Source organism: Macrotis lagotis, chromosome 1, assembly GCF_037893015.1.
Source record: "Macrotis lagotis isolate mMagLag1 chromosome 1, bilby.v1.9.chrom.fasta, whole genome shotgun sequence".
In the NCBI taxonomy this organism is placed as follows: Eukaryota; Metazoa; Chordata; class Mammalia; order Peramelemorphia; family Peramelidae; genus Macrotis; species Macrotis lagotis.
Genome location: NC_133658.1, coordinates 904,693,259 through 904,700,426, shown reverse-complemented (window position 1 = coordinate 904,700,426; position 7,168 = coordinate 904,693,259).

The window sequence follows — 7,168 nt, the reverse complement described above, 5'->3', positions numbered from 1 at the left end:
GGGGGAGGGACCTCGGGGAGCCTCGGGGGATGTTGGGGGGAGGGACCTCGGGGAGCCTCGGGGGATGTTGGAGGGGAGGGGCCTCGGGGGATGTTGGGGGAAAGGGACCTCGGGGAGCCTCGGGGGATGTTGGGGGAAAGGGACCTCGGGGGCCTCGGGGGATGTTGGGGGGAGGGACCTCGGGGAGCCTCGGGGTATGTTGGGGGCAGGGACCTCGGGGAGCCTCAGGGGATGTTGGGGGAAAGGGACCTCGGGGAGCCTCGGGGGATGTTGGGGGGGAGGGACCTCGGGGAGCCTCAGGGGACGTTGGGGGGGAGGGACCTCGGGGAGCCTCGGGGGATCGGGGGATGTTGGGGGGAGGGACCTCGGGGAGCCTCGGGGTATGTTGGGGGGGAAGGGACCTCGGGGGATGTTGGGGGGAGGGACCTCGGGGAGGGACCTCGGGGAGCCTCGGGGGATGTTGGGGGAAAGGGGGACCTCGGGGAGCCTCGGGGGATGTTGGGGGAAGGGACCTGGGGGGGGGATGTTTGGGGGGAGGGACCTCAGGGAGCCTCGGGAGATGTTGGGGAAGGGGGGGGATGTTGGGGGGAGGGACCTCGGGGGATGTTGGGGGGAGGGACCTCAGGGAGCCTCGGAGGATATTGGGGGAAGGGGCCTCGGGGGATGTTGGGGGGAGGGACCTCGGAGAGCCTCAGGGGATGTTGGGGGAAAGGGACCTCGGGGGATGTTGGGGGGAGGGACCTCGGGGAGCCTCGAGGCTCCCTTGGGGAGTCACAAGGGAAATTGGGGAAAGGGACATTGGGGAGACTCGAGGGATATTGGGTAGAGGGATATTGGGGTGCCTCGAGAAATGCTGAGGACGGGCACCTTGTAGAGCCAGGAGGGATGTTGGGGAGAGGGACATTGGGGAGCCACGAGGGATACTGGGGAAAGGCAGACCTTAGAGAGCCTTGAGGGATGCTGGGGAGAGGGGAGCTTGGGAAGCTTAGAAGGACGCTGGGGAACTCAAAGAATGCTGGGGACAGGAATTTTGGGGAGACTTGAGGAATGCTGGGAAAAGGGGATCATGGGGAGCCTTGTGGGATGCTGGGGAGGAGGGACCTTGGGAAGCCACAAGGGATGTTGGGGAGAGAGACATTGGGGTGCCTCAAGGTTATGCTGAGGACAAGGACCTCGTAGAGCCAGGAGGGATATTGAGGACAGGAACCTTGGATTGGGGAAAGGGACATGGGGAGGCGCAAGGGATGCAGGGGATGGGGAGACTCTTGAAAGCTTGCCTGGAGGGGCGGCTAGGTGGCGCAGTGGATAGAGCATGGACCCTGGAGTCAGGAATCCCTGAGTTCAAATTCGGCCTCAGACACTTAATAATGACCTAGCCGTGGGGCCTTGGGCAAGCCACTTAAAGCCATTGCCTTGCAAAAAAACCTAAAAAAACAAAAACAAACAAAAAAGCTTGCCTAGGATTCCTTCCACTGTATATTGGGTAGAATGTTGGATCTGGAGCCAGGAAGACCAGAGTTTAAATTTTCAAAGATCTGTTACCTTTCTGAGCCTCAGTCAATCATCAAGAATTCATATGGATCTGACCCTGATAATTACTGGAGATGCAGGAAAAGGCAAAAAGCAAGTCAGATTCCTTTTTTCTTTTTTACAAATTTAACTGATTTTTTTTTTGCTTTTGCAAATCACTTAAGTTTCCCCATGTACCTTTTCCCCCCTCCAAGAGAGCCATCCCATAGAAGAAGGAATTTTTTCAAAGGAAAAGAGAAAAACATTTACACAGAAGATGAATATCATAAAATTGTAAATATGAAAATCAGTCCATACTAGTGGACACACCTATCCACACTTCTGCCAAGGAATTCTGGGATTTGTCTTTTCGTATCTCCTCTTTGAGGCCACACTTATTCTTTGTGATGTGGGAACATAAGCTTGCTCTTGTTTTGTGGCACCTCCATTTGCTTCACTTCACTTCCGTAATTCCCAATATTTGTCATTGTTTTTATTTCTTCCTGCACAATAATATTCCATTATATAAATGGACCACAATTTGTTCAGCCATTCCCCAGTCCATGGGAATCAACTTTGTTTCTTCATCTCACCAAAGTACTTACTATAAATATTTTGATGTCTGTGGGGACATTCTTGTTATTAATTATCCCTGGGATATATGCCTAATAGTGAAACTCCTGGGTCAAAGAGTTTGGACGTTTTAGTCAATTTATTGGCCCGATTCGAAAATCCTTTCCAAAATGATTATACAAGAATCCACAGCTCCACCAACAATGCCTTAGTGTGCCTATCTTCTCATAGCCCTTTCACTATTGACTTTGTCATCTTTCCCATTTTGTTGTGTGGAAGGTGAAACCTCAGAGTTACAATCAAAGTAACACTATAAAACCTTATAAACATAAAATTCACATAAAACTGTGTGCTAGACCCTTGTGTTAATTTCTAGAGATACAAAGGAAGACATAATCCCTGCCTTCCAGGAATGTATAATCTAATGACAGAAGACATATAAGAAGCTCCGAGGATGGGGTTGTGAAAAGGACCAGTGGAGGGAAGGATGAAGCCCTACAACCAGGGAGAGAAATGATCCAAAAAGGTATCAATTACATAGTTGAGCCATTTTGCAGGACAATGAGATACTGGAAATCATGAGGTCCCGCAAAGTAGCAGGATGGGAAATGATAAGGGTTCTTTTGACTTCTCAGGCAATTTCTCATTAGTGATTTGGAATATTCTCTTATTTGGTGGCTAATAGTTTGAAATTCTTTTGAGAACTGTTTGTCCTTATCTTTTCACCACTTATCTGTTAGGCAGTGGATTTTGTTCTTATTTTGGTCTTCTGTTAGTTGTGTCTCATATCTGAGAAATATGATACAAAGATTCCTCCCCCCCTTCAATGGGTTTCTAGCCTCTCCTAGATGCACTCATTTTGTTTGTGCAGAAACTTTTCAGTTTCACGTAACTATTTTCTCTCTTGTCATTGCCTCTATATCTTGATTACTGTAACTGTGAAAGAGATATGACTTGACTCTCTTCCAATTTTTTTTATAGAGTGACCTCTAATCTTCGAATTGGGGCATTCGCATTCTGAAGGGAGAGTCAGCATGTAAATAACCAGATTCCCATAAAATAAATGCAAAGAAAATGGAAGGCAATCTGAGAGGAGAAGGCATTAGCATCTGGGGAGGACCAAAAAAGATTTCCTGGGATAGTTTCTTCATCTTTAAAATTCGGACAACAATAGTAAACACCTGATGGGGTTGTTTTGAAGATCCATTCAATCCATTCAGAACCTCCAGTCCATAGGTCTTTGCTATTATTACAGCTATTTTGTTTTAAATCTCCATATTAACTTAGAGATGGAAGATAAGCAGAATGCTTTCTAGGACTTTACAATCAACAAAGGAAGAAAATTCCTCAGACTCCCAGAGCTATTCATTCTAGGTGAATTTCTAAGCCTGTGAACCTCACAGAAGCCACCTCAGAAAGTTCCTGAACAGAAATGACCCCCAGACCTACTCTACCCAAGGATTGAAATATTCCAAGTTTGCTTTCCACTCTTGACCCTGTTCTAAAGCACCCCACTAAGGTTTTCCCCAACTTCTTTTCCTTTCTCTCTCTCTCTCTCTCTCTCTCTTTCTTTCTCTTTCTTTCTTCTCTCTTTCTTCTCTCTTTCTTTCTCTCTCTTTCTTTCTTTCTTTCTTTCTTTCTTTCTTTCTTTCTTTCTTGGTAAGGCAATGGGGTTAAGTGACTTGCCCAAGGTCAGACAGCTAGGTAATTATTAAGTGTCTGAGGCCAGATTTAAACTTGGGTCCTCCTGACTCCAGGGCCAGTACTTCCCAAAGATCTCTGACTTTATCCAGGTTCTCATTTCTCTCTTCCTTCACTTCTAAGCCCTTGCAGGCTCCCTGAGCAATCTCAGGAGAATCTAAGCCCCCAGGAAAGGAAGGGACTTGGATTTTCCCCCACTTTGGATGTCCAGACAGTAGACACTTAATAAATGGGCGTTGATTGATGTGTATTCCAGCCTCTCTATTGTGGAGTAGTTTTTCAGTCTTGTCCAACTCTTGATGACTCCCTTTGGGATTAGCTTGGCAGAGATACTGGAGTGGATTGCCATTTCCTTCTCCTACCTCTTAACTCATTTGAAAAAAAAAAATTTTTTTTGGCCCTGAACTATGATTTCATTTTCTGACCTTGAGAGGTACCTGGGGCACCTGTGAAGTTTTGTAAAGTCCTATATCATCTGGAGGACCCCAGTCTAAGGCATCTTGAATTCTAGGCTGGCTTTCTCCACACCCAGCACTGACTGACTTGAATCAATTGTAAAATCTATAATGGGCTCGATTTATTGTTCAATTGATTTCTAGTCTTAAGAAAGTCAGTAAAATAGTTTAAATTTAAACATGTGTGGGGTTCATTTTTTCTCCTGGAGAGATAGTTGCCCAACATCAGTATATCCCTGAATCCGGGGAGCTCTCTCCACAACACCCCTTAACTTCCCCACTCCCTTTCTTGATTTTTTCTTTCATCATTAGAACATAAGCTCCTTGAGGACAAGACCTTTTTTTTGTTTGTTTGTATTTTTATATACACTAAGATATTTTAATGCTTGCTGCTTCCCTCCTTCTCCTGGTCTTGGATTTCTCCACCGATTGGCTACCCCAAATTTTTTTTCTTTGAAAAATATTTACCCCAATTACATATAAAAAGAATTTTAACATTTGTATTTTATAGTGTTTGAGTTCCAAATTCTTTCCTCCCCCTTCCCCCAGCCAACAAGCCATCACACAAGACATATTTCCATATTAGTCTTGTGGTCATTCCAACCAGGATCCAGTGAGCAACCACTGGACTCCATCTCCCATCTCCAAGCCCCCAAATATGGAATTCACTCCTTCCTCACTTCCAGCTTCCAGAATTCTTGACTTTATTGGAGTCTTGGATCAAACTCCACCTTCCACATTTCCAGATCCCCTGATAGCCTGCCAACAAAAACTACCTTGGATTCATTTCTTCTGTGCTCTTGATTCTCTTCTGTGTGGACAGGTCATCTCTTCCTTAGACTGTAAGTAAGCTCTTTGAAGGAAGGGACTTTAACTTTTGTCTTTGTGCTTAGGACAATGATTGACATGGGTGATTAAGTAGTGAGAGTAAGTGATTGTTGATTGGTTTACCTGAAGACTGGGGCTTGTTCCCTATAAGCCTGAGAATAGGGGTCCTCCAGCACAAGCCTCAGACCAGGAATTCCCTGAGGTCAGGGCTGACTCCCCTTGCTCAGTAATGGGGGAACCTTCAGTCCATAGCAGTTGATTGTTCCACATTGTCTGCAATGTGAATTTGAGCAGTTCTCTAGGGCCCCAGGGAGATTAGGGGAAGGCAAAATGCCCCTCCTGCTCTCCAGAAGGTCCTACACATCTTCTTTCCCCCTCCACAATATAGCTTTGTCCTAGAGGCAGAACGTGATAGATGCTAGAGAATTAATTTTAGGGGGTTACAGGGGAAAGGGTTCATCCATACATCCAGGCAGGCAGCTGGGTGGCAAAGTAAATAGAGCACTGGCCTTAGAGTCAGGAGGATGGGAGTTCAAATTCCACCTCAGACACTTGACACTTGACTAGTTGTGTGACCTTGGGCAAATCACTTAACCCTGACTGTCTAGCATTCAGGGCCATCTCCAGTCATACTGATTCATAACTGGCCACTGGATCCAGATATCTTTAGAGGAGAAAGGGAGACTGATGATGTAGCACAGCCCCCCCCCCCCATCCAGTTCATGTGCTTGCAATGGCATCACCTTCCTGACATTGTGGCCTTCTTTGAGAATGAAGGACAAACATAATTACATTATGACAACAAAAAATTGGGGGGTAGAAACTCTCAGGCTATGCAATCCAGCTGTCCCTGTGGGTCCCATAGTGTCTATCAACCAGCATTTATTTAGGACCTACTATGTGCTAAACCCTAGAGATACAAAGAAAGTAAAAAAAAAAATCTCTCCTGGGCCCTAGAGAACTTTGCTTCAGTTCACATTGCAGACAATGTGGAACAATCAACTACTTTGGACTAGAGTTTCCCCCATTTCTGATCAAGGGGAGTCAGCCCTGACCTCAGGGAGTTCCTGGTCTGAGTGTTGTGCTGGAGAACCCCTATTCTCAGGTCTAGAGGGAACAAGCCCCAGTCTTCAGGTAAACCAATCAACAATCACTTCCTCTCACTACTGAATCACCTATGCCAGTCATTGTCCTAAGCACAAAGACAAAAGTGAAAGTCCCTTCAAAGTGCTTACAGTCTAAGGAAGAGATGACCTGTCCACACAGAAGAGAATCATCAGAAATGAGTCCAAGGTAGTTTTTGTTGGCAGGCTACAAACAGATAATCTACTACTCTCTCTCTCAAGAGGGAGAGTCTGGAAGGGAGGAATTGAGATGAAGGCAAACTGAGGAAGGCTTCTTGTAGCTGAGACTTGAAGGAAACCAGCAAAGGCAGGAGGCAGAAATGTGCAAGAAAAGTGTCCCAGGTGTGGGGAACCTGTGCAAATGCTTGGAGGCAGGAGATGGAGGATCTTGATAGAAGAATAAGAGGGTGAATCAGAGAATATTGCACAGCTAGAAGTAAACTTCAGATGTGGGTTGAGGACCTCAGTCATTTTCCTAAACCTCTCTGGGCCTCAGTTTCCTCATTTATAAAATGAGATCATCATACAATTCCTTCTAGTTCTAAAGCTATGAGCCAGTCTTGGTTTCAAAACAAAAAAAGACCTTTGGAAGGAAGCAGCATAGCTTGGACTGATTCTTGAAGGGGGGAGTCTGTTAAGAGGGGAGGCCATTGGAGGTATGGGGAACAAGCCCACTGGAAGCAAAACAATAGTATGTTGCAGGTCAGAGTTTGGGGAGAGCAAAGTGGAAGAAGAGGGAATCAAGCTATGAAGGGCTTTACGTTCCAGAATGATCAAGTCATCAACACACTTTGCCAGGCTCTACAGCTGCAGATAGCAATTGTGACACCAAATAAAGAAAAGAAAGGCAGTCCCTGTCCTCAAGGAGCTCACATTCTAAAGGGGGAAGACCACACACCAAAGGAAAAAAGTGGAAGGGGGGTTATTGTTGCTGTTGTTTGTCCTTCTGGAAGAGAACCTATGACATCAGGGAGGTGT